Below are 8,416 nucleotides of genomic sequence, written 5' to 3'. Positions count from 1 at the left end.
TTTATGTGATATTTTGCAATAAATTGTAATCTTTGTTATAGTTGAGAAACTCGTCTCTATTCCTTTTATTGGGTTGGTACACATGGATCTGTGCTTATAACTTAACCTAACAATCCCAGAAGAGAACAAGATTCAGGGTGGCGTAGTCAGGCTATGGTTGACTGCGCTTAGTAATTGCCCATAGACCTTATGTTGCCCTCACGCTACATCAGCATACGTGTCTACTGAGGAGGAATTGAGAGGAGGGAGAGATGACATGAGCTCCATGAAGGTCGTGGCAGAATCAGCAGAGAGATAGCGCTTATTGACAGTTCTCTTATCACTTAAGAGTTTTGGTACATACTGAAATCTCACAAAAGACACAATAATGGTCAGATATGGCAACATCAACAATCTGTGGGTGGCTGACAGTTAGGCCACATGAGATTACCAGGTCAACTGCCACTGAAAAAAAAAATCCGTAAAATTTACAGTAAAAAAAGGGCAGCTGTGGTTGACGGAATTTTACCATAAAAAAATATGGTAGCAACGTTTTAGAGGGCTCTGGGTCCGGAGTGGATCTGGCGAGATCATCCCCGGGAGTGACGGTGAGCGGGGATCCGTTTCTCGCCAGTATCCACTCCACAAAAGGCGGTGAAATCCGCTCGAGGACCATCTTCGGACGGCGGCGCTCTGCACTTGATGTTTAGACTGGCGTCGTAGAATGCACAGAGCGCGTCGTCCGAGAATGTGAGGGCCTTAGATACGGCTTTGGATGCGACTAGTTTCAGGGAGTCCTGTACATTGTTCGGTTCCGGTTCTAGAGCCCGTGCAGCAGGGCGACTGGGTGACTGTGAGGCGGCATAGTCACAGGTCAAAACACTGCTCTTCCATTCCGATCACAACATTAAACAGGTTCTCCCCACTCAGTGACGCACCCACTGAGAAACCTGAAATAATGCAATAAACATTAATTTAACAACATTAGGTGTAACACATAACCCTAATATACACAACTGAAAAGAAAAAACTAAGAAGAAACAGTTATTTCAACAAATAAAAACATCAAATTTGAAATGTAATGCAGAGAATTCTGGGAATGTCAATTTACGATTATTCACTGTAAATTATACGGTCTTTTTCACTTCCAAAAACGGTATACTACCGTAAAATTAATGTCCAATACAGTTTTTCACCGTATATAGTAGGGGAATTTACCGTTAACCATTTAACAGGTTTTTACCGTAGCATTTTTACAGTCTTTTACCGTTAAATTCACGGTCATTTTTTACAGTGTGTGTGAGGGGCCAGTTACATGCTGAATAAGGCCAAATGAATTTAGTAACTGTGAAATTAACAGTCGATATATCAGAAATTACATCCATATGGATATTAAAGTCACCAGTGATTAAGACATTATTCAAAATCAGTTAAAATCCTAGAAAGCAGTTCTCCTAAATCATCAAGAAAACCTTTGTTGAGTCTAGGAGGATGACATAGAACTAATAATAGGGATGCACCGAAATGAAAATTCTTGGCCGAAGCAGAACAAAATGAAACACTGGGCCGAAGGCCGAATACGGTTTTTCACATTTTTCCCCCATGTAGGCCTATTTTGCCTTTTATTTCACCATTGCATTAATTAAATTGCCAAAATGTGCTTTTTACTGTTTTTTCCTGCTTTTCAAATAAAAAATCCATTACAAAACAACAATTTAAAAATATTTACTTAACACTGAACATTTTTTTTTTCATTCTAGCAGACATTATACCAACAAAGCACAATTTAGATTAAAATTAATAAGTTGCTGAGCAGAAGAGAATTCTTTTAAAACATTAGAATATATTACAGATCCCAATTTGAACACTGTGTGAATGTTATAATAAATGTATTAATAGAGCTGTTGTAGGGTAATTATTATTATCATTATTATTGTCTTTTTTATTTTATATTACAGAACGACAGTAAAATTACAATACTATCATTTATGAACATCGATGGAGTTGTTGCTTTTTCTCGGCTTTTACTTTGGCAGAAACCCGCAGGAATATCTCAATGCTTCTTTTTGTTGACAACAGCATGCAGATTTATAAATGATTCTCATTACGAATTTGGGGAGATGTTTGTGGCACGTATCACATTGTCACATGCCTTTAAAAAAATTCACAAACATTTTACTGAGCAACTGACGAGTAACAGTTTTAGCACAGATTTTCCTCGCGCTTTGGACTCTGAACCCTGGCGCCGTGAGCTCATGCAGCGCTGTCAGAATACATGCAATTCGTGCATGCATTAGAAAATATAACATTCTGCAGTTGATTTACTAATCGTTTAAAGAAATTTCGCGATTTCAATCATCATACAGTAACCTAACCACCAGCATCAGCCACCTCTTCATCTCATCAGAGACATGTGATGCAGCACTAAGTCTCTCGCTGTCGGTGCTTCACGCTTGTAATGATTTCTGTGTCTTTTTCTGATAGTTTTAAATACTTTCACACTGCTGACATGTTTGCTGCATTAGTGCGTGCCTCTATTTTATCGTGTTAGTCATTGTTCGGTACATATTATTCGGCCTTTTCGCTTATTTGGTAATTTCGGTTGCCGAACATTCGGTGCATCCCTAACTAATAAAATAACAGACTGTTCACTCTTCAGATGCACTGCAAGGTATTCAAATGTTTCAAAATCTCCCAGAGAAATATGTTGACAGGACAAAGTATTGCGGAACAGGCAGGCAACCCCACCACCCTTCTTATTAAGACTAGGGACACTGAAAGATCTCAAACCTGGTGGAGATGTTTCATTTAGGACAAAATTATGACTAAACAGTCTCTCGCTGTCGGTGCTTCGTGCTTGTAATGATTTCTGCGTCTTTTTCTGCTAGTTTTAAATACGTTCACACTGCCGACATGTTTGCTGCATTAGTGCGTGCCTCTATTTGATTGCGTCAGTCATTGTTCGGTACATATTATTCGGCCTTTTCGCTTATTTGGTAATTTCGGTTGCCGAACATTCGGTGCATCCCTAACTAATAAAATAACAGACTGTTCACTCTTCAGATGCACTGCAAGGTATTCAAATGTTTCAAAATCTCCCAGAGAAATATGTTGACAGGACAAAGTATTGCGGAACAGGCAGGCAACCCCACCACCCTTCTTATTAAGACTAGGGACACTGAAAGATCTCAAACCTGGTGGAGATGTTTCATTTAGGACAAAATTATGATTACTGTTAAGCCATGTTTCTGTCAGGAAGATGATGTCCATCTTATGGTTTTCAATAGTTTGGCTAATTACGAAAGACTTGTTCGTTAATGACCTTACATTTAGAATAGCAGATTTAAGAGACTGTGCTGTGACATGTTTCTTTGTACGATTCACCCTGATTAGATTACTTGTATTTAAGAACCTTTTTTGTCTTTTTTGACCATGCCACCAAGTATTGCAAATGACAGCAATATTCTGAAAAGCAGCACAGTTACCCACAGGTCAGACACACTCACTGTCACTTTCTGTCAGGAAGATGATGTCCATCTTATGGTTTTCAATAGTTTGGCTAATTACGAAAGACTTGTTCGTTAATGACCTTACATTTAGAATAGCAGATTTAAGAGACTGTGCTGTGACATGTTTCTTTGTACGATTCACCCTGATTAGATTACTTGTATTTAAGAACCTCTTTTGTCTTTTTTGACCATGCCACCAAGTATTGCAAATGACAGCAATATTCTGAAAAGCAGCACAGTTACCTACAGGTCAGACACACTCACTGTCACTTGTCACTAGTGACAATCGAATTATTGATATCAAAAATGAACATTTTTACTAGTAGCAATTCAATTGTTTGGTATCAAGAATAGACATTTGAACTAGTAACCACGTGATTACTGATATAAAAAATATAGGTTTTTACTAGTAAGAAATTAATTCTTGATATCAACAATTGGATTTGAATGGCAGCCTATGGTGACATTTAACTAGTGAAAATACAATTACAGATATCAAGAATTATAGTTTTTACTAGTGGAAATTTAATTCTTGATTTGTCAGGAATTTGAATTTCTGCGAGTGATGACATCATTGTTGATATCAAGAATGAACATTTTTACTAGTAGAAATGTAATTGCTGATATCAAAAATAGCCATTGTTACTAGTAGAAATCCAATTCCTGATATCAAGAATTAGCCTTTTAACTAGTGAAAGTTGAATTGTTGCTGAGTCTAAGGATTTTCCCATCAGTCTGTGCTCACTTTTGGCGCCAGCGACATTAGGTAGTTGTTTGTGTAAGATGGAGGAAGAAACTGCTTCATTAGAGCAGGGAACGGTAGCTGCAGCAGTTTCTGCCTTTGATAGACTTTTTAATGTCGCAAATAGAGCAAGAATGGAACTTATACAGAGTTCACCGAACGAGAACTTGCTTGCTGCTACAAGGAGGTTGTTTCGTCGGAGTTGAAATCGACATTCAGGTAAGGTATCTTTTGCGGTTCTTTGTTTCGAAAATATCTTTTTTCCCTTCCCAGATATTACCATTCATAAGCATGGGGATGATAAACACATTTCTATTTAAATAGAATCCACAAATCTTTTTTTATCATAAACAGGAGATAAGACGCCAATATTTAGAGGCACAGGAGAAGGGTCGACTACAGGTAGATGTTATTTAAAATAAAAAAAAAACGAATGTTTTGTTTTGTTGAAGTAAAAAATGTACTGCATTCACGTAACCTTGGCTGCATAATAGGCAATTGAAAGACGGAAGAGGATTGCAAGTCACGAGGAGCCCATTGATGGTGTGCCCATCAAATTCAAGTTTCCTAATGGAACCGAAAAAATTTGAAAATTCATCTGGTCAGAGACAATACAGGTAAACAACTGCTGATTTTGAATAAAAGGATAGACAATAAGGATAGAAAACACTCATGATTTAAAATGTGTTTGGGAAATAATATAGTAAATAGCCTTGATGAAGAAAGATAATTGTATAATAATGTTACTAAGTGTAATCTATCTATATTTCATGTGCTCATTTACAGATCTTATTTGACTTTGTTGGTCAGGATGTTTTATGTTCAAGATGCGACATCATCTGCACCTCTTGAAAATAACCTTACAGGAGCACTTAAAGAGTTGAATGACCCTTGATGTTGTAACCATTATGTTGTTTGGATTTCAAACTATTTTAGGTTTACATTTTTTTTTTCTTCCTAATTCCTAGATTTACAGGAAAGCCAAGGTAAACAGAACAAAGCAAGCATCCAAGTGAATTCTGGTGAAGTCCATTTCACCTCATCCTTTTCCAACCAGCTTGCATCATCACCACATGAACCAACTACTTCTTTGCCACTGAATGACTGTCATTCCCCATCACCCCCAAACTGGTCACCTGCTCCTTCACCTTCTCACACATATCAATGGTCACCTGAACGCTCTCTTCCCACTCTGTGGCAACTGACAATTGTGAAACTATTTTGGATCAGTATGTTATGTTATGTTATATTTCAAAGGTATTTTAAGGCACTAAACTTTTTCAGACACATTCAAGCTAAAATATTTTACTCTTTTGTGTTTTAGAGTTGATCTGCAGATGATTTTGAAGAAGCTTCACAGCAGAGTTGATCTCTCATGTTGTCCTACAAGCAATCAAATAAATGTATGTCGAGACGACATATTACAAGGTAGCCTGCAAGCTTTCAAGCGAAGGCTCTTTAATCCAGAAGCAAGGCTGGATGTGATTTTTGTGGACTCTGATTGGGTTGGAGAAGGAGCTGTAGATGAAGGCAGACCAACCAGGGAAGTCTTACGCTTACTAATGAGGGAAATCCAGAGGTCCAAAATATTTGAAGGACCGGAAGACAACAGACTACTGGCTCTTGATACTCATGGTGAGGATGATCTTATTCGCTTTCCTGTTTTTCTTATGAAATATGAAAATATACAAATTTGTTTTGTATGTTTTTCAGCTCTTGAGAATGGCTTGTACATGACCATTGCAAAAATGATTGCAGTGTGCATAGTTCATGGAGTTGGCCCTCATTTTTTTCTGATCGTCTTTTTATGCAACTCTGTGGTCAATGTACACTTCCTGTTTCCCTTGAGGAAATAGCAGACAGCAGCTTCAGAGAAAAACCCTCAAAGGTTATTGTAACTTTAGACTCGTCTCATCTACACAGGGATTTTTTTTTTATTTTGTCATTTGCAATGGATGCTTTGTGATTTCATGGCATAACAATTTTCTAATTATTTACTTGTAGATTAAAGAAGCAGACTCTGTTGAAAACGCAAATTCTGCTATCTCAGATGCTGGAGACAGTCTGTACATGATGGGAGCACTTAGGTACATCTCATCTCTTGAAGAGAGGGATTCCCTGGTCCAATCTGCAGAATACTTTGTGAATGGGTAATACTCAAACAGTAAGTATTAGGGATGTAACGATTCACTCAACTCACGATTCGATTCACAATTTTTTTTTAACAAAATTAGATTTAAGACAAATTATAAATTAAAGGTACATGCAACATGAGCAGTTTTTAATCTAAATTACATTGTATAATTTCTAAATTTGAAGCAAAAACAGAATGGTTTAACTTCAGTTTTGTGAAATTATGCATAATAAATATCTGCATGAAACAGAAACAGGAGACGAGCTGAACGAGACGCAGATGCACTCTCTGCCAGCAAGTGGCACTTGAAGCGTTTCCTTGGTTTCCGCTGTAAACAAAGCAGCGCTGCACTTATGAACTTTAATATGCATTATACAGAGGCAAGAGGAAAAGAAAAAATACCGTCGAAAGACAGCAAGTTCCCCTCAGACATACATTCATATAAATTCCTACCCCTAACTGAATCGTGATTTGTTTAGCATCTCAACCGATTTGAATCTTCACATATTTATATCAATTTTCAACCGGCTCGCGGTTCATTGTTACATCCCTAGTAAGTATCCATCATGAGAACCATGTAAATGCCTTACAAATGAAAAATTTAGTAAATTGAAAGTTGGTTGACTAAAATCTCATTAAGACTAAATGTGCTGTGACAAGATTTGAAGAGGGTTTCAAAACTCTTGGTCTGATTGACAAGCTCAAGACCCATCCTGACATTTTTGAGGACTTGTTCATCAATGCAGTCAGACCACTTGAGGCAAAAGATCTGTCCATTCTCTTTGAGGTGGACTTCTCAGCCTTGGTAGCAACAAAAGGCAGCTGGAAAATAAGACAGTCTGGTGTCTGGAGAGACTGGTTAATTGATGTAGAAGGTAGTGTTTTTAATGCTAAAAATGGAATTTGCATTTAATTGAGGTTTGAGTGTCTAATTTCTTGTAAAGTTTCATTTCTTTCCTTTAAAACAAATTGAATATATTGAATCTTATATTGCTTTTAAATCTTATACCTTAACATATCACACTATTAAAACTTCAGGATTTCTGGCCAGGCTTTATTAAGTGAACGCCTGTTTTCTTTAAAACCGCATCTTCTAAACGCTTTTTGCCCCCTAAAGAGCCAGGGTTAGAAGGCGTATAGTAAATATTTTTCAGTATATGTTCAGACATATTGTCACACTGGAGTCTACAAAAAGAATAACACACTAGCTTTAAGTGAATTGGTTTTTATTTATCAAAAGCATTTCAAGAAGAATCCGACAGTTTTCAAACATCATCAATGTACTGAAGAAACTTTACATACGTTACAATTTTTTTCTCAATCATGTAGTCAACCAGTGTTTCAATAATCTCACAAACAATAGTCTGATCATTTCTTGAAATCACCGCCACACATAGGTCTGTTACATATGTACACAGACATAAAATGTCAGCAATTCTAATGCTGCTACCACATTCAGTCATTAGGGCTAGTATTTTTCTGATAGTTACAGAAATCGGTTCACTGGCATGAATACAAATACGCATGACATCAGTCCACTTTGACATTGCTCTTACAATTGCCATTTGTTTCTTGAGGTTTGTAAAACGTCTGGCATCAACACCACATCCATTTACTGCTAAGGATACATCAGGATTGTCATCAATGATCTTGTACAGCAAGTTGGTCATTTCACATCTAATATGTTGTCTAAATATACATTTTGTCAGAACATTAAAGGGGTCATGATGTTGCTAAAAAGAACATTATTTTGTGTATTTGGTGTAATGAAATGTGTTTATGCGGTTTAAGGTTCAAAAAACACATTATTTTCCACATACTGTACATTATTGTTTCTCCTCTATGCCCCGCCTTTCTGAAACGCGTCGATTTTTACAAAGCTCATCGGTCTGAAAAGCGAGGTGTGCTGTGATTGGCCGAATACCTCAAGCGTATGACGGAAATGTTACGCCCCTTGCCATATTGTCATGCCTTGTGCCGTAGCGCCGGAGTGACGAGACAAAAACATTAAAACCCATTATAAACGAGGCATTTGTTGCATCCAGTGGGGAC

The 8,416-nt window shown here is 37.3% G+C and overlaps 1 pseudogene; it reads left to right on the top strand.

Annotated features, from left to right (window-relative positions):
• Positions 1-5,567: 5,567 nt before the first annotated feature.
• Positions 5,568-7,239, top strand: LOC107698206 (uncharacterized; annotated as a pseudogene).
• The last annotated feature ends 1,177 nt before the right edge of the window (positions 7,240-8,416 follow it).

This window comes from Sinocyclocheilus anshuiensis, unplaced genomic scaffold, assembly GCF_001515605.1.
Source record: "Sinocyclocheilus anshuiensis isolate Anshui unplaced genomic scaffold, SAMN03320099.WGS_v1.1 scaffold6449, whole genome shotgun sequence".
Classification (NCBI taxonomy): Eukaryota; Metazoa; Chordata; class Actinopteri; order Cypriniformes; family Cyprinidae; genus Sinocyclocheilus; species Sinocyclocheilus anshuiensis.
This window is presented reverse-complemented; position numbering and strand designations above follow the sequence as displayed.